Raw genomic sequence first — 19,717 nt, 5'->3', positions numbered from 1 at the left:
ATATCAGGAGGCGCTACTTTGCGGTCAGGGCGGCTAGGGTCTGGAACCAACTTCCAAGAGAAGTGGTGCTGGCTCCTACCCTGGGGGTTTTTAAGAGGAGGTTGAATGAACATCTTGCTGGGGTCGTTTGACCCCAGTATTCTTTCCTGCCATGGCAGGGGGTCGAACTAGATGATCTGCTCAGGTCCCTTCCGACCCTAGAAACTATGAAACTATGACCCTCCTTCCTTTCGACAGGCCTTGATCTCCTAGTAATCAGCTTTTCTTCTGCTATTGTGCATTTGCTACTCCTAAGAACTTCTCTCAGCCCCTCCCCTCTGCTGTGTTTCACTATGCTGTGCCTTAACTCTTGTGACCATAGACTGACGAAGAACACCTTGCCTTCGAAAATATGTCTAGTTTTATTCCAGCTACATACTTGGTCCAATGAAAAAGATACCACCCTGAGAAATTTTTGCCTCTCTCATAGACTGTATGTTGAAATGCTAGATCAGGATATAAAATGATAAGGATAAAGCAAAGAGGTATATAATGGAGGATTTTTATTTGTGCAACATTAGATTTGAAGAAAAAAAAGAAGTCGGGACAGATTGTTTCTCCTATTAGATGCATCAGTGAACCGAGCTGCGTAAGTGTGATTCTATTCCACCTTTCCTGAGTCTCTGCAAAACTGTTAACAGAAAAGGTGAGTAGGTCCTCCTGCACCTCGCAGCTATTTGACTACATCTTAATAATCACACGTCACTAGCTGTGTCTACACGACATGCTTACTGTGCAGTATCTCATTAGTCCTGCACAGTAGCACCACAGGGCATGAACCATGACACAGTGCTACTGCATGTTAGTAATGATCTACTGTGCAGTAACGAGCTACTGCACAGGCAGCATCACCTGGGATTGTGCAGGGATGCTACTGCACAGTTGCACTTGTTTGTGCAAGTACTAAATGACTGCACAGTAACAACTGTGCAGTCAGCGTCTCATGTAGATGCAGCCTCTGCTTTACAAAAAGTAGACGCAATAATGGATCTTCAGGGACTGAATAGGATGGAAAAGAATCACACTTAGGTGCCTAAATTCACATAGACATCCAATACGAGGTACAGATTCAGACCCACAGGTGCTTAAAACCATTAGCCAAGATTACCACTTACAATTAGCAACAGGCCACCACTGCTGTATTACAACTGAAGGAATCTGTTCTATAATTAACTTAACCCCCCCCCCCACAATGTACCATTTCAAAGTTGTTTTAGAATGAATTAAACAGATTAGTTCAGCATGAAACACATTTTAAAAAATGGAAAAACAGTATTTTTCAAATTCTCGCATTGTTCATTAGCTCAGATAATTATCCTTGGCCTTTCCACATTTTAACTCAGTGCAATTCCATATAAAATCACTTTGTATTGATTTCTATTCTGAGTAAACAAGAATCTAGAAACTACAAATTGGGGACTCAATCCTCTCGAAAATGTGTGTGTGTAAATACAGAGTAGCACCACTGACTTTAATAGACATACACAGTTTTACGCCAGCGCAGTTTTAAGTGGTATTAGATCTTGTATGCATCCATGCTTTTCTTCAACTTTATTTCATTCTTAGCCTCGGGGAACACAGCAGCCGAGGAGGAGGACTGCATCCCAAACAGCAGGTTCTCAGATCCCAGTGTTAACATTCAAGAAATACAGCATTTCATACATTAACCGCGTAGGAAATATAGCTGGAAAACCCACCCCAAACCTGATCACCCCTTGATACGATCTCATAGTCTTCCTCCAAGTATGTTTAAGTAGCATTTATATTTTAAATTCTCAAGTTATGGTATCATTACCAAATGCATTACAGCCCCTTCACACAGCTATGCATAAAATCAATATTTTGTCTGTTAAGCATATATAAATCAATTCTGACTGGAGGATAGTTGCCTTAGGGTGAGCATGTAAAACACCTACTGAAGAGCTTCATAGATTTGGGGAGCAGAAGGGATCATCAGATCATCTAGTCTGACTGCCAACAAAAAACAGGCCGTAGCATTTCACCTTATGCTAAGCCCTAACTAACGTGTTGGACTAAAGTATAATGTATGATCATTTATTTTTTGTATTGAGATATCTTCCATTACAGCATCCCATCCTGATTTGCAGACACTGAGAAAGGGGAAGTATACTACTTTGTTCCAATGGTTAGTCACTCCCCCTGTTAAAAAAGTAAACCTTATTTTTTCATTTGAATTCACCTGGCTTCAGCTTCTAGCTTTTGGAATGGCTTTTGGAACGTTTTCCTCCTCTTGAGCTTTTTATTACCTGCTACTTTTCCCCAAGGAAGGCACTTAGACACTATAATCAAGCCACCTCTCATTCTCCAATATAGTCCATTTTAAACTCTTTACACAGCTTTACAACTTTTAAAAGTAGTATTGTTAGGATAGGATTAGATGGTGGCTAGTCACAAGGGGCATGGCAACACGGCACACTGCAGTGCTGTGTACAGATAGCAGGCTAGCTTGAATACCTTAAGCAACATAGCCATATTACCACAATACTCTGCCCACAAAAAATGCACCCGGCTCCTCAGCAGGGCTAATTAGCTGACAGGGTGACTCGTTTCCAGTTTCCAACCAGGCTGAGGTGCCTACACACCTCAGAAAATGGCAGCTCTTACTCATTTCTTTGACCACAGAAAAATAATAAAGCAATTCTTCTTTTGCAGAGAACTCAGAAAGACCACAACAGGCCTGAATGCTGTTGATGCTATGAATTCCTGTTTGAAACCTCTGGGTTTTTCTTGTGAGCCATGTCTGTACACCTAACAGCGCTAACGCTGTGTGGCACCCTTGATATGATCTCAAGGTACATCAGGATATTGTGGCACCCTAGTTGGGAATCACTTGTTCAGACATAGCTGATCCGGCCCTGGCCAGTGGGCTAGACTAAACAACCTTCTGAAATCTTTTCTGGGCCTATTTATTTCTATGATTCATGTGAAAAACTAGCATTTTCCAGTGGAAAAACTGCCTCTAAAAAATTCCCAACCCACTCTAGCAGGTACTTACTTCTGCCCCATGCATAGCCTGTACAGGGTCTGGCCAAACTGCAGCACTGTATTGGAAGCACAGGAACTGCTACTTAGTTCCTTCGTCCCACAACAACTTGGATAAAGCAAGGAATGGAGAGTTGGCTTAATGTTGGCCAACAGAGATGATCAACCCAAGAGCAGGTTGTGCTTTGAACCCCTTCTAAGAAATGGGGCAGGTGGAAATGCCATGTGCCACTTTCTTTAAGTGCTATCAACACGAGGCAGCCTTAGATAAATAAAAACTTTGGCATTTTAAACATAAGGAAGTAGCAGCCTGAACCATCTTCCCTCATGGAGTTATTAAATTATTTATGCCAACTGACAACTCATAAACTAATCTGAAAGTGCACCAGTGTCAGGGATTATGCCAACACAGAGGGGTCCCAAAACTGTTTTGGATTTGGTACTTTAAAAAAAAGTTTGTTGCACTGCTGTATGTGATTATGGATTAGAAAAAAGAACACTTCATGTCACTACACCCACACTGTAACAACCCCAGAAACCTAAGACAATATCGAGTTATTGTTCATTTGTTTGCTTCCTTCTTCCACATGTATATTTTCCATTTCCCTTTTGCTTTACCATTCCCCTTCCTTTTCATGTGCCCCCAACAAGTTCACCACATGTCCCCAGGGATACACAAACCACAGTTTGAGAAACATAAGATTAGAACAAGCCTTAAATCTGGTGCTTATCTTTCATCAGCAAAATAAATACATATGTACATGTACATCTGCCTGCTGGGAAACTCTCCAGAGATGTGTGCGCTCCACACATCAATAATTCCAGATCTGCAGATGGTGGAAATACCTTTGCTATGCATGCATAGTGGTGTGTTGATCACTGGACAGCTCTTCTTAGCTGTTATATTTCAGTGATTACCTTTATAGCATGTGGGAAGACAAATTAGTGGATCCTGAGAAAGCAACCCTACAAATATACCAAATAAAAGCAAAATGCCTCCTCTGGTATTATTCTTTTTTAGTCTGGAGCTGTCCAATGTCTACGCAGCTGGGGGCTGAACACCCTGTAGGCTACATCTGCCAGAGCCATGCGCTAGCAGGAGCCAGATGCCTGAGGGCCACACCACAGCAAGCCACAGGGTCCCCAGGCCACATGGATGTCCCCTTGCTGCACTGCCTGGAGTCCCCCCCCCCCAACCCTGCCCACTGCATTGTGCACCTTCACCTTGCCTCCCACTGCTGCACTGCGCATCCACCCGTGCAGGCCTTCCCCACCACTGCACCATGTGCGTACATCCCCTGCCCCCCACTGCCCCATGCACAGGGCCTCAGGCTTGCCCTCAGCTCCCTGGACCATGCTACATCACACTGCCCTGCTCCTTGGGGTGGGGGAAGGAGCAAAAGGCAGAGGAGGGAGGGGGAGCTCACAGGCTCTTGATGCAGCAACAATCAAAAGAGCAGCAGCTGGGCAGGACCTTAACCCCTTGCAGGCCAGTAGCTGGACAGCTCTGCTTTAACCAGCACCTACTTCACAGAGCCATTCAAGCAAAGTGGAGGAGTATACAATATACCTCCAGCTAGCTAGATATTTTCAGACAGCAGTGTGCCACTAAAAAAGGCTGACTTAAAAAAAAAACAAGCCAGAAATAAACGCACATTTCTATTTCCTCAAATGTTCAATGAAAAATTAACCATGTGCATTCATTTCTGTAAAGCCAAAGTGTTCCATTTCAACAACTTTAACGTGACATATATTACATATTATAGATGTGTCATAAACGTCAAAACCTAGTTGCCTCAATAAAGTCATTTTGATAGTCTCAAAATTATATTTTTAAAAATTATGTTTTGTGGGACATTTCTAAATGGGATTTTTTCATTCTGATTTGGGGGAGGGGGGTGGAAATTGCAAATGGCAGAAGTTCTGTAGAAGCTGAAATGTGGAGTTTTAATAGCCTTAGTTAAAAGGAGAGTGGCCATTTCCTGCACTGAGGCAGTGTTGAAAATACGGGAGTCATATCCTCACAAAGCAGCGGTTCTTAGCTTTTTCACATTCAAGGCGCCCCTTGCCAGACTAAAGGCACCACTCAGAAAATGCCAGCCCTTAGCTTTCACTCTGGTTTTGACTACAGAAAAATAATAGAACAATTCTTCTATTGCAAAGTTCTCAGAAAGACAACAACAGGACAGACCATTTTTGACACTATGGATTCTTACTTTAAATTTTTTGGTTTATTTTGTGATTCATGCCTAACAGTGTTGATATTGCATGGTATCCCACAGCACCCTTAAAAGGATTTTTCAACATCCTGGTTGAGAATCTGTGCTACAGATGATGGAACAAGTGGACCAACTGCTATGCGTGAACCTGCATCACTCCAATGCAAGCTCCCCGGGGCTTCTCAAGCATCTCTTGAGAATTAGATTATGTAGGTTTTCACCATCAGCAATTACGGGATATTTTTTATTTCAGGGCACAGGCTCTGGAACCAGGCTGGGCTACCCATTCATATGCTTGCAGGTTTGTCAGCCTCCCTTCCAGCTTGCCCTCTTTGCCTGCACCTTAAACTTCAACCTTCTTGAAGCTGTGGGCAGAAGGACTCTGTATGAGAGTATAATCAGGGGAAGCAGGTACTGTCGGACAGATTCTTTGTATTTTGCATCACCCTCACTCTTGCCAAACAGAACTGCAATCCCAGTGCCATTTCCAAAATGGAGACCACTAATAATCCTCTTGGAAGTAGTACCATGCCATTCCACTCACTTGGGAATAAAAGCCATTTGACCCGTCAGGTGCCTTCCCCATACAAACACAACCTACAAAACAATGGGGGGGGGGTGTTCCCAATAAATAACCTAGAAAACTGACTGCATATATGAAGCAGAATATATAAAGTAAATCAGAAATAACTTGAGTTTTCACTCCATTAACCAGGAATTAGGTAGAGCCCTGGTGGATTCCAATGCCCTTGAGCACAGAGCCCTGCTATTTATATCTCACCCTTCATTCCAGGAATGGCACGACTTAATGTCTCCATGAAAGTACATCCATTCAATCCTCACTTTTCCATCCAAAAAAAAAATCCAACTAAATTAGATCTTGAAACCAAGCTCTTGATTTCCTTTTGCATTACTGGAGTCCTTGTCAACTTGAATTCCATGTGAATCAACACAAGGACTTAAAAAGACATAGCCTAAGGTTAAAAGTTGTGGGCATAAGCAGGATTAATCACAGATGATAATTAACATTCAAAGCAATAAATACAGCAGTAAAATTATATAAACCCCAATAAACAAACTCCTTAGAGCTCCTATCTTCTTTAATTGAAAATGTTAAATCAACATTTACTTAAAAAAAGAAAGGGTAAGGTCCCTTTGATTATAGCTTTGGTGTGTACTTAGCTATTCTTAAAACATTTATTTCAGCTTTTAAATACCACATGGAGCTCTTGAAAGAAAGAAAAAACCATAGCTCTACAGTAAACCCAACATGGGACTCCAAAGTAAATTCAGCAAACCAACTAGAGCAGCTGAAGCTCCAAATTCCAGGGAAAACACAAAGAACCATAATTATCTCTGGGAGTTTCCTAAGTGCTCAACCTCCTTATGCCATATACTTACCTCATGGGTCTGTTTGCTTCATAAACACCTTTATACAACATTTTTAGCCATGCTGTCCCCTTCCATCATGATTCTGATCGCCCCTCCCCATTTTATTCCCTGTGGCTATAGCATTCCTTCTGCAATCCTAATAAGTAAGTTATTTTCATCATTTTTAACTTGATGTTCATTTTTAACTTCTGATCATAATTTTAATACTTAGTGCCATCATTAAATCAATTTTATCTGAAAACCTAGTACTTTCAGTGAACTGGCTTATGTTGATCACTTCACTAGCAAATGTCACTACAACTTTTCACACCTGAACTATACTCCCATGTGCTACATTCATCCGAGTTAGATTATAAGCACTATAGACTGTCACCTTGTCATTTATGATGTCTTGTACCTCACCCAATATATTATTCACTATTTCTATGGTTCCTGAGGAGTTCATATAGGAGTAAGAGGCCCACTGCAGAGACAAACAACATAACAAGAATCTCCATCGCAGACAGCTCATGGTCTAGCATCTAAACAACATTCAATATGCAAATCAGTGGGAAAAAGAAGAGGGAGGGGAGCAGAAGGACAAAAGCAGAGTAGAAATAGATATCAATAATTAGCTTGAGTACTTTTCTGTCTTGTGTCTTCTCTGTTTTACAGCTATTATTTTCATGCCTTTAAGTTTCCTGCTAGCATCCCACAAAATGGAAATTAAAAACTTTCAAAATGTTCATTCCCTGCCAGCAACTATAGCCCATATTACAATCACTGGTTTCCAAAATATCTTCCAAGATCTTACCACCAGGATACTCATTTGACAGCACAGCGTAAATAAAATGCATGCTGCAGTTCCTAATAATGGCAGACATGCCTGCCCACAAACTAGTGGGAGCTTACAAGCAAAATGAGTTGTTATACTGAAAGCATGGTTATTTTTTCCTATAGTTCTTACAGAATAACAATAACCCAAGTCAAACCAACAGCAAAATTAAGGAAAGAAACTGAACTTCAATTGTGGCAAAGTCGCTAAAGCCATGACATTGGTCATGTACTGTGATATTAGACTACACTGTATACACCTACAAACCTGCACTATACACTCACTACAAGTAACGATTCTCACATTTCTGATACTAAAAAGAAAGCAATTTAGAAAAATGTTTGCTCTTGTCTGCCTACACAACAATCAAAAGTACCATATAAAGAAAGGGTTCTACCCAAGCTATTTTCTTCTGTAGAGCTATATATTACAGAAAGTCTTTTCTGTATTCTCATGAGGGCTTCAAAATTTTAATATGATAGCATACTGTTACACCAGATAAGCTCCTGATTAGGAAAGTTAATTTTAAAAAATTGTAAAAACACAAGTCAGGTAAATCCCAGGGGATATAATCTGAATGTGCCATGCTATAGCACAAAGCCTACTTTTAGAGATATGTAGTAGTCTGTGCATGCCTTAACAGCTAAGGAAATATGGAAAAGGTTGTAAAGTCGGCAATATGGCACTCCTGTGTTCTGTGTTACTAAGCTTAAAGGGTGTTGGTATAGCCATGTTGGTCAAAGGACATGAGCAGACAAGCTTCTTTGGGTAAATGTGACAGATTTCATTAGAACAAATAAATACTTGGACAAATTGCTCTTTACATGCTTACAGACACAAATACCCCTCTTCAGGCATAGGAAGAGTCTGCTGGTGTTTTGTGTGCTCTCCTGGGTGGAACAGAAGCCAGTATGCAAAGTGCAGGTCTGTGAAAATGCAAATGTTTGGCAGTGAAGATCAGAGGTTATAGGAGACAGTAGGTGCAAGACAGGTAGGTGTGGGGGGAGGGAAAGGGGGAATGTTGACCTGGTGACAGAATGTAGCTGGTAAAACGCAGAGAGGTGACCTGGGATTATTGGACGGCAGGCAAGCTATAATGTGCCATAAATTCAATGCTTATATTTAGACAATGCTGTTTTATATCCAGTAGAGTTATGAACTGAAGTGTGTAGGCTCATCTACGAAAGGTGTTTTGTAAATTCCCTTTGAGGACTAGAATTGAGAGATTGGAGAGAGAGTGGTTGCCTTGTGAGAAGTGAGCACCCACAGGTAATTGGGTATTCTTGTCTGTGATCGATTTTTGGTGTGCATTCATAATGGTATGCAGTTATTGTTTGGTTTCTCTTACATATTTTCCACCAGGACATTTAGTGCATTGGATGACATACATTACTATTCTGCACCTCCAGCTTGCAAAGAACATTTTTTCCAACTAACGAGTTGGTCTAATAAAAGATATCACATTTACCCAAAGAACCTTGTCTGACTAAGCTTAGAGGATACTTTAACAGTCCACCTTAAACTTTCTGAAATCATCAAGATTTTATGCCACTGCTTTAATACTTGTGTGCTATGACCAATTAAAGGCCATAGTAAATTATATAGAGAGTTATCCCACGACCTTGTAGAATCATAGAAAAATATGGCCGGAAGGTACCTCAGGAGGTTATCTAGTCCTACTCTATGCTCAAGGCATGATCATCCCTATCTAAACCATCTTATACAAGTGTTTGTCTTTCCTGTTATTAAACAACCCTCATCACAGCTACCAGGAACAGTGCCTGAAAACATCAGAACACTCTTGCTCACCACAAGTAAAGGATGGAGAAAAGGGCACTGTCAGTACCTTGCCCCCAAAAAGCCCTAAAAGTAGTTTCTTAAATACACTCAAGATATCATGCCCCCATCTCCAGGGGAAGGCAACCGCTCCTCCCCCCACACACAGAGTCTATGCCAGTGTGACTTCGAGGTTAAATTCCTTCCTGATCCCAGATGCAGCAATTTGTCTGACCCAGGACACATGGACCCATTCATTAACGAAGCATAATTATGGTGCATTAAGTTAAGTACCTGTAATGACAGGTACTTAACTTAATGCATTTTAACTGGTGTTACTATGCATTAGTGCAAATGAACAGTCTTTTGTGATGCTGATGTGCAGGAGACTAAACGTACTGTGGATTAGTGCATCAGCATGGGTTTTGCCCGCTGTGCTAATGTGCAGTAGAATTAGTCTACTGCACTCAAAGCATCTTGTGTAGATGCAACCCTGAGTGGAGAAGCAAGCCTTTAAGTAAGGAATCTCCAGGCTGTTTAAGTCCCATCAGAAGCACTTGCCACACCCAACTCAAAATCCCCATCCTTGGCTGCAGCCAACACCAAATGGTACCGGGGAAAGTTTAAAAAAAATCCTAACACCCATAGCAACAGGAAGGGAAAAGAGTCCAGAAACACCAAACTCTTTCCATTCTGCACTGCACCCTGGATATCACAAACACGACTTCACGTAGTACACATCCTAACTGGAGAGCCAGAGCTCCCCCTTCTATCGCTCCACCCCTCAATAAACATGTCCTACTCCTTAATTCTGTTTTGTAACCAGCTAGTTGTGTTCTGCTTTATTATGCTGCTGCTGAGCATAGTCCTTTCTAGTTTCTGGGCTTCCAGCTGTCACTCTTCACAGCCCATCCCAAACATTGCTACTCCTATAGCTCACAAACTGCCGGGGCACCAAGGACTTCTTTGAAAACCATGGAAACAGAAAAGTGAAAACTTCTGACACTTAAGTGACCCAAGTCAATAAATGACTCTCCCTATGCCTAAAGAAGGGTATTTGTGCCCAAAAGCTTGCAAAGAACAATTTTTCCAACTATTTAGTTTGTCTAATAAAAAATATCACATTTACCCAAAGAACCTTGTCTGCTTAAGTCAATAATGTGCTTTCATAAAAATTCATCAACTCATCTGTAAGAAAAAGGCACAGAGGTGTATGAAGAGTCTATGGGAGCACTTTCTTGACTAGTTTTCCATTTCTAAGCATGCCAGCTTTGTTATAACACACAAAATTGCTCAATTTCATTTGACAAGGACTATCTATCCAAGCCAACTTACAATTTAATATATAATTCAAAGCCAGTGATTCGTGGCCTCTGGAATCAATAACCAGGGTACCTGCACAGAATTTTACACAAGGATATATCCACACAGCCTGAGCCACAACAAAATCTGCAGATGCTCAAAGTTCCCTTGCCTCACTCTTAGCAATCAGACCTGAAGTGGAGCTGTTCTGCTTGACCCTCTCCTCCCCACTCCAGCTTCTAAAATGTAGCCTGCATAAACAAATTTACTCTAAAAAGGGAACTACTAAAACACATTTCCTGTAAATGGATCATAAGATACAATAACTGATGTAAAGTGCTTGGGTTTTTTTGGAAGGTTGGAACCTACTGTAGAAAAATCATATACAACAGTAAGTCACCCATATGGTAAAGTAATTTAAGCATTGTCCTCAGAATTTAAGGCATGTCCTGTCTCAGTGCTAGTAACTCAAAGGTGTGATAAAAACAGATAGGTTTTACACCTGGCTGTTAATCTCACTTAAATAATTCTGTTGTATGTACCTTTAACATCTATAGGTGAAGGACTTAGGATGCTGGTCCTGGAAAGCTGTGCTTCAGACCTGAAGGCAAAATCAATGCAACCAACTATTTTTCGAACAGGAAAACCAGGTTATATATTTAGAACAACTCTTGGGGTAAAGTCCCATCATACATACCTGTATATCTACTGAGAAATGAGTGGCAACATCTCACACCAACTTTTGAAAGCGTTGATTTAAATGTACGATGCCAGAAGCAACCCGTTAGAATACCATGTCCCTCTGAATGTGTGTCATAGTCCTGATTATGTAATAAATCATCTAGGCTGCTTACACATGTGAAGAAAAAAAAGAAATAAAGCACTATATTTTCAGCTCAGTGCGTCCCCACACCAAGCACAGCACATGCCCAAAAGAGGCATCACATTAGTTTGACCTGGCTCACCCAACATCTTTAAAGATCAGGTGCTTCATCAGGGCTTTTTGAGCTGGGTCAAACTAATGTGCTTCCTTGTCCGATACAGTGCGGTTTGTTTGTTTTTTCACATCTGTTAGCGGCCCTAGTCTCCTCCTGGACCAGGGTTAAAGAGGGATTCATTATCATGCAGATACTACACTGAAGGGAAGGTCACAATGTGTGTGCAGAGCTGTCATGGCCAGAGAAAGTTGATCCTAGAAAGCAGGCCCAGTTTAAGGCAGACCTACAGTATACCAGAAACTAAACCTTCCCTCAGAAGCTCTGCTTTGTGGCCGTGCCCCATTATCATGTTGGCAATCCCTCACAGTCAAGGATGATCACTCGCTGTGTCAAGTAAAGCATAGTAGATAAGTCCATTGATGGCAAAGAGGGCTGATCCTGGAGCTGAAGACTCTCTGGCAGATGCTACAGGTGGCTAAGCAGAGGTTTAGACCATGGATTACTCGGTTTTGTTTCCTTTCCTTCCATTTCTGTCATTTTTCTGCCTCCAGGGTGAGGTGGTTTCCTCAAAGAATGATGTACTTTCTCTCACAATCTTCCTCTGGGCTTCAGCTTTAAACTGTTGAAAAGTTCCCTGCTTCTGAATGGACATAGGATTATTCTGTCAGTCACAGAAAGCTATTCTCTTTTGATTGAGCAGGGCTTTGATCTCAGCATTGTTTTCATCAAACCAGTCCTGATGGCATCAGGTGATAAAACCAACTGGTTCTGTGTAAGCCACATGGATGGTCTCTTTTAGAGCTTGCCAGTCTTCCTCAACACAAGTGTTATCAGCTTCAGTCCTAAGATTGGCAAGTTTCTTACTGAGATGTGTTTGGGGTGTCTAGGGGTCTGAAGGCATTTCGTGTTGTGCTGTCTTTGGACTGATTAGGGTTGCTTTTGATGTTTCAACTCAATCCTGCTGGACATAAATGGATCTCTAAATAATGATCAGTCCAGCAGTCATCAGCTCCTCTCGATGCATGATATAGATGCTCTTACAATGATGTAGTTTAGCAGGTGCCATTGTTTTGAGCAGGGGTATTACCATTTTGTTTTGTATCTGTCACGTCTGAAGATAGTATTAGTAATGACAAGGTCATGCTCTGAACATTTACCCAATAAAAAGATGCCTTTGGAATTGGCTTTGCCCAGTCCTTCCTTCTTAACGGTGCCCTTCTATATGTTAAAATTCTGGCCAACTCTCGCATTGAAGTCTCCAAGGAGGATGATCTTGTCCTGTTTCAGGATGATAGTCAGGATTTCAAAGTCAGTATAAAACTGTGCTCTCTGTTCTTTCTTGCCATTGAGTGTTGAGACGTATGCACTGACAATGGTCGGAATTGAATTGCTGGTTGGCTGAAGGCAAAGAGTCATAAGGTGCTCATTTATGCCAACAGGAAATTCAGTCATTCAGCTGACAATCTAGTTCTTAATTGCAAAACCAATGGCACGGATTCACCTGGCATTTTCAGTCTATGACAGGTGAATGTATAACCAGAAGAATGTACGGTCACCCCCCTCCTCCTTCAGATAGCCAGGAGTAAAGCAACATCACACAACTACTGCCTGCGTGTGAATCCGTGACTAGGGACTCCTGGCAATCACTTCATCTGTCCACATCACCACTTGCCCACAAGACTTTGTAGAAGTTATGGGTATTGGTTATTGTAGCAGGTGATGAACCAGTGGGGGAAGCCTGCACATGATGTGTTTTACATGAGGATGCCATTGCACATTGACAACAGTAAGAATCTGGGCAGAGGAGAAACCTGTGCCCAGCAGCAAGGAGATCCAAGACAATTGGGTTTACTCTTCCACTGCAGCCTTCACCTACCTTCACAGTCCTTGAAAAGTCTGCCTTCTGCATCTGCCTAATTCACCATTGCGGTCTTTGTGTTGTGTTGGATTGGACTGCTCTTCATCTGATACCTCACCTTTGACTTTACCACTATGGGTGACCCTACCAGGAGTACAAGACTCCCAACGGTGTTGCTGTTAGAGTCAATCCTTGGGCCATACAAGCCCATTTGACAAGGTACCATTTTAAGCCCTGAGCATACACTGTTTTGGTGACAAAGATTACTCAGGTTTGTTAGTGTTTAGTTTTCATTATTAAATTAGGTCGGTTTATATTTGCCTAAGCTGATTACACATGAGCATGCATTGTAAATTATATTTGAAAACTCAGTCCTAGGTTAACATACTAAGATAGAGCAATGTCCAAATTCTACATATGCAGGCTCAAAGCAGCAACAAAGCACACAAACTGGATACTTAATAAGCACCTAAATAATGACCAGGGGTCTCCAAATTATATTTGTGTGCCCAAGTTTGAAAATTATGTCCCAATATATTTTTTACCGTAAAAGACTGGATTTATTGTTAAGTAATCCATGCAAACAAGCTTTTAATTGAAACACTACTTTTATGAGCAAATTATCATTGGAGCAATTAATTTGGTCAATCTTGTTTTGTCATCTAAATTGCCAGATGATGTAACAGCACTATTTTAGAGTAGTAAAACTCACTATTCTTCCAATAAAGAATAAATATTTCAATGAAGCTAAGTAGTGGCAGGCAGTGGTTCCTGTGCTTTACACAGAGTGTGGATTTTCAACCCTCCCTAAAGTGTTTCCAATGTATTTTAAAATGTATTCTCCTTAGCTATAACTGACTGAGAACCATAAATAACAATTATGCAAGTAGGACATGTTTGCAAAATGATTACAAGCCACTTCATTTACTACCTTCATTTTTCAAAATACAAAATTGATGGGAAATGCAAGAATGCTGGCTTCAAAAATGGTGCCCAAGTGACTGAAAAATAAGCATCACAAGAGGTTCAGGAGACTGTGTAGGTAATGTATGAGCATGAGGAGCCTCATTACTTACCAAGTGCTTAATTTGTAAGCATTATTATTATGCTCAATATCTTACTAGCACTGTGAAAAGTAGTGGGTACATCTCAGAATTCTGCCTACTTCTCTAAGAAGTACAAAATTCCACCCTCGATAAGTGGGATTTGCATTTTACAGTAGCCCAAACAACAGGATAAATCAGATCCAATCCTTTATTATTGGTGTTGTTTTCCAGTAGGGTCAATGATGTGGTAGGTGGTAAATGCTATTTTAAGTATCTCTGAGTACTTAAATTGCTATCCTACACAAATACAAAGAAAATGCAGCACCAGGAAATATAACACAGTACACAGCCTTCAGAAGCAGGCAGCTTCATGCAAGCAGCAATGTTCAGAAATGTCTTAGGTTCATGGGGAAATGGGTAATAGCCATGTCCTGATGCCTTCTCCTGATGATACTCCTAATAAAGGAATGTCAAATGTTTTAAAAGCTGATGACTTCACATGTATAGCAGCTGCCAGTGGGAGAGCAGATGCGGAAACATTTTGGGTCAAATCTATACATGCCAAACTGAAAATAGTCCTTGTCAATGCTAAAGAGAAATAAATCACTTCTCAGGAACAATAGCTGAATAATAGTTTTTAAAAAAAACAGTTTAGTTTGTAGGGTTTACATCCTGGTACCAATTAAAGCCACAATCCAAATATAAACTTCTGCAGGCATAAACAGAAGGATGGCAATAATCCCTACTGCAACTTCCACCAGTGAAACTGAACTTCTGTACATACTATTTCCTTCCTTTGTGGATGTGTGGAACAAGAAAAAGTAGTGGCAAAAGCACAGTTTTGCAGGTAGAAATTCTTGATACTAAGAGAACTTTGATAGTATATTTATATCAAGAAAATTCCTAGCATAGGTCTGTTTTCTTTATATAGTACTGTATCCATTGGGTCAATATAAAGGTTTGGATCAGGAAATCGTATACATGAACATTAATTTATCACTGTGACAGTTCTTACTTATGTATTTGAACACTATGTTGCTAAATCCTGCTTTGTTACCCATGTCAGTTAAGAATGGCTCCATTGCACTGAAGTGAAATCCAACTCAAGCCTTATATGTGCCAGAAGAGTAATGAGGAACAGCAGTTAGCATAACTGGGAGCAAGTGACCTAGAGGACTAATTATGAGGGGCCAAAAAAATGGCAGCCACTACTGCCACCTGCCCTAGCTGCTGCAACTATCCAGTGTGCAGAAACTGGTTGTTACACCTCTGAGAAACTGGTTGTTACACCTCTGAGAAACTTGGTTGCAAAATGTATTGGTATATAATATAACTCACATGGGCAAAACATGGAAGGTGTGACATGCATTTGTATTTCCATGGCACAGTACAACTGAAAAGCGGGCATATAACAAGCCCTTTCCTTCACTGATAAACTTGCCACATGCTACAAAATCCTTGGTGACATTAATTTTTGATTGACTAACACTGCAGCTGAGGAAGTGCATCATAACTGGCCTTTTCATAATGTAGGACATATTGAAGCTTCTTGAATTATTCATTGTCGTTAATTTATCTGGAAAACATAGTCCTTTCTTCTTCTGACGAGTGATTTGAGAACAGACTTGGATTCTCACTAAATCACTGTGGAAAAGATTTACCTCAGCCAGGTGAAGAGCGAAGCCGGCAGGACGCCGTGCCAGAACAAGAACGTGGCAAAAGTGAAACCGCGGTGGATGGGGCCACCGCAGTAAAAGAAAAAAAAAGAAAAAAGTGGCAAAGCCAGGAGGAGCCAGGACCAGCTCCCACATCAGCATGGGCACGCTTTATAGTGGCGTGCCAGGGCCTATTTTCTTCCTGGACCCCAGAGGCTGGGATAAAAAGCCCAGCAGGAGACCAGCAACTGGGACTGGAAGAGAGGTTCCCAGCTGGCATGGAGGAACTGGAGCTGGAGTAGAGACCCTCTGTAGGGATGTGGTGGTTGCCTCAGGGAGGGGTTTTCTTAAAGGACCAGAGCCAAGGAAGTCTTGATAACTTACCTGAAGAAATACCATGGAGAGCAGACACTGACAACTCGGACTGGATCCGGGTGGAGCCAGATAGGGCAAGGAAGGATTCAGGTCTGACCCACGGCAAGTATAAAACCAGAAGGGAGAGAAGGATGCCGGGGGATGGTACAACCCAGGGTCTAGAAGACGCATAGACAAAATAAGAGGGTGGTAGGGAACATTTGGACAAAGCAAAGTCCAGATCCCACTGTCGTAAATTAAGAAGGCCAAAACACCGAAGTGCATGCAATACCAGTGCTAGTGGCCCAGGAAGCGACACCTTTGGTTGGCGCCAGGTGTGGTGTAGGGCAAGGCGGAGCCCCAAGCAAGGACAATCAGGATGGCTGAAGGAAGGCACCAGGGGAGGCGAGATAAACCACCTTCCTATCAATTAAAATAATTTCCAACAAAGACGTGGCAGAAGAGACCCCTTGGGAGACTGACCAAAAGTCAGCCCATTAAAAAACCTGTCTCTTTCCTAAACAACGGCAAAGCCAGAAAAGACCCTATGGACTCGACACACAGGTAAATGGCACAGGAGATCATAATCACCTTTATGTTCATGTGGTGTGACCTCCTGAATTACCCAAGGCAGAAAATGAATATACAGTGGTGAAGAGAAACTTGCTTGCGTGCTAATATGTGTCCTAATCTGGGGGCGATATGGAGACTATGCTTCTAACTCTGTAAGAAGAACAGCCTTACCCCAAGCACTACAAGTTAAAAACTTTTTACATGAATGTGCATGGGTTAAATGCATAAATTAAGAGAATGTGCCCATAAAAACATTGTTTGTGATCTAAACCAGCACCTGTTGCATGAACTTTCATTAACATAGTTTCTCAGTTCTCAGCTTGTTTTTATCTAGAATGATCCATCATCAAAATAATGGCTGACTCATTAGTTGCACACCTCTTCCTGCAGCATAAACTTCAGGACAAGGTAAAACTGCTAAGTGATGCATGTGCATAAATACCAGTTACTTTTTAAAATGGGACACTGGCAACTAAGTCTCAGTGAAAGTCATAGATAATGTCTCACTTAACATATAGCTGCAAATTTACGCTCGAGTTTGGGAACACTATTATTGTAACTGAAAAACACCAACCACAAAGTTCCTGTAACAATCCTAAGAAATGGCTAGAGAAAGCACATGAGCATTCTTTGCCAGGTGTTTGTTGAACCCTACTGGAAGAGGTCCAAATAATTATCTTCTCACCATATGGTTAGCAAAGAACAAACAACACTATAATGTGTCTTCTGGGTATGGACAATGCTGTCTTTCGGTGATGTAATAACATTAACATATGACAGCATTTAAGTTGTCAGCATCTTGAGAACTTAATTTGATAGTCTGTAACCAACCATGGTCTGATTTCTCATAACCCATAGGAATAGACGAGACAACGCTATTCTGCTGGAAAAGGAAGAGTTCCAGCGCTCCATGGAGACTATGCTTCTAACTCTGTAATATTCCAAAATACTGGAAATTTAACACACACACCCACCCCACAAGTCAGTGTACACGCAATTAGTTTACCATATGCTTTTGAACATTAATTGCACTTTATGAAGATAAGATGCCAGCCCCTATGCTTCCCAACACCGCCACCTGGAGCCTGCGGCTGACCTCTGGAGCACTCTGTCAGCCTGGGGCTACTCCTCCCCAGTTCAAATTGCGGCTGTCCCAGGTGCATGTGTAGATGCTGCACCCAGGAGCAGTTTACTCTGGCTCAAATAGCTCCAGAGTTTATTGCTTTGCCTTAATTGCATATGTAGATGTACCAGGGAGTCTTACGTTCAAAGGAATTGGCAGGTTTAATGATTTAGATAAGAAATATTTATGTTGTTTTTCCCTTGTCGAAGTCCTAGATTCCTGGAAAGCACAAAAACAAAAACAAAAAAAACTTAAGGATTTAGAGAATTTGATTTTTTTCCACTTAAGGAAAAAAACTGTGAAAAATATATAGCACACAAGAAAATAAGGTGTAGTTAGAAGGGTTTACAGCCATTCACCTGGGAAAACCTTCACAACTCGCCTATAAGCTTTATTGGTCCACAGAGTATCACCTGACAAAAGGAAACAAATGGTGCTTTCCAGAGCGTTTATTTTTCAGTTTAAAGCCTCCGAGGTCTGCAACAGTCAAGAGTTCTGTAAGTTGTATGGCAGGTGTAAAGACCTTTTGAGGTTGAGAACAGCACATTTCTTAGCTGCTTTTTCCTAAATAAATAACATGACTATTTCTGATGAACTGCCACAAATCTTCATATTCAAGTGGAACTAGCATGGATTTTATTCCCAAAAAAAGTTTGTCAAGGCTTAAAATTAAGGACATTTGTGCTGTGTTGCTAACTCTTAATATTTTATCACAAGTCTCAAGGTATTTGGGGTTTTTTCCTTAGAGACCCAGATCTCCGAGTCAGGGGATGGTTGGAGAAATATTACTTTCATTTAAAAAAATAAAACAAAATGTTCAGTCATTACGGTTGCAGACAACAGCTGGAAAACATAACTAGTAGCATCTTAAAGGCTCAAAAGAACTTTAAATGCATTTAAAACCCCCCCAAAAAAACAACCACAAATTCATGATTCTTATGCTGGCCTCATGATTTCTTGGGCTTAGCTTGCCATTTTTGAATTCTTGAGGTTAGCAATACCATTAGTGTACAAAATAAGATCTTAAATGCACCAGAGTTCATTCAGCTCTGTAGACATCCATTTGTATCCCAGTTGGTTACTGTGGAAATGACTGCAATGCCACAAAAGCTTGCGACTTTAGCACACAAATCAGCAAAGATCCTGTTTTGTTTTATGTATCTGTAATAGACAAGAAAAATATTTGCTGCGAAAACAGATTATAAATATGTTTTTCCCCAGAATGCAACTGATTAGTGACTCTCTAGGGCTAGGGACAAAAGTTACACATAAACCAGTGTAAGTGATCAAAAACTGCTTTAACCCTGTAACAGAACAGAAGCTCAGTGCACATAAACAAGTTTCAAAATAGCTGAAACTGTTTTAAGATAAACTTAGTTGAATGTACTATCAGACTTAACTGATTTGGGTCAAACTGATTTATGAAACTTCTCTTCCAGACCATTTACTGGTTCAAGTTAAATCAGAGTCCCCCAGCATGCTTTCTAGCCCTGGCCTGGGCTGTGCTGGCGGTTTGGAGGTGCCGGGGTGGGGGGAGGAGCAAACCCTGACTGGGGTCTGAGAGGGAAGGTTAAACCCCGCATCTTCCCTTGGTTAAACTCCACTTCCTTCAGCACCAAGCTGCC

The 19,717-nt window shown here is 41.2% G+C and overlaps 1 protein-coding gene across 2 annotated transcripts in view; it reads right to left on the bottom strand.

The window, feature by feature from the left end:
- The window catches only part of DLG2 (discs large MAGUK scaffold protein 2), a 1,592,593-nt gene that overhangs the window by 1,234,104 nt on the left and 338,772 nt on the right, over positions 1-19,717 (bottom strand). The gene's annotated exons all lie outside the window — the stretch shown is intronic.

This window comes from Crocodylus porosus, unplaced genomic scaffold (genome assembly GCF_001723895.1).
Source record: "Crocodylus porosus isolate Cpor-Errol unplaced genomic scaffold, CroPor_comp1, whole genome shotgun sequence".
In the NCBI taxonomy this organism is placed as follows: Eukaryota; Metazoa; Chordata; order Crocodylia; family Crocodylidae; genus Crocodylus; species Crocodylus porosus.
The sequence above is the reverse complement of the archived record's forward strand: the minus strand, read 5'-3'. Positions and strand labels throughout refer to the sequence as shown.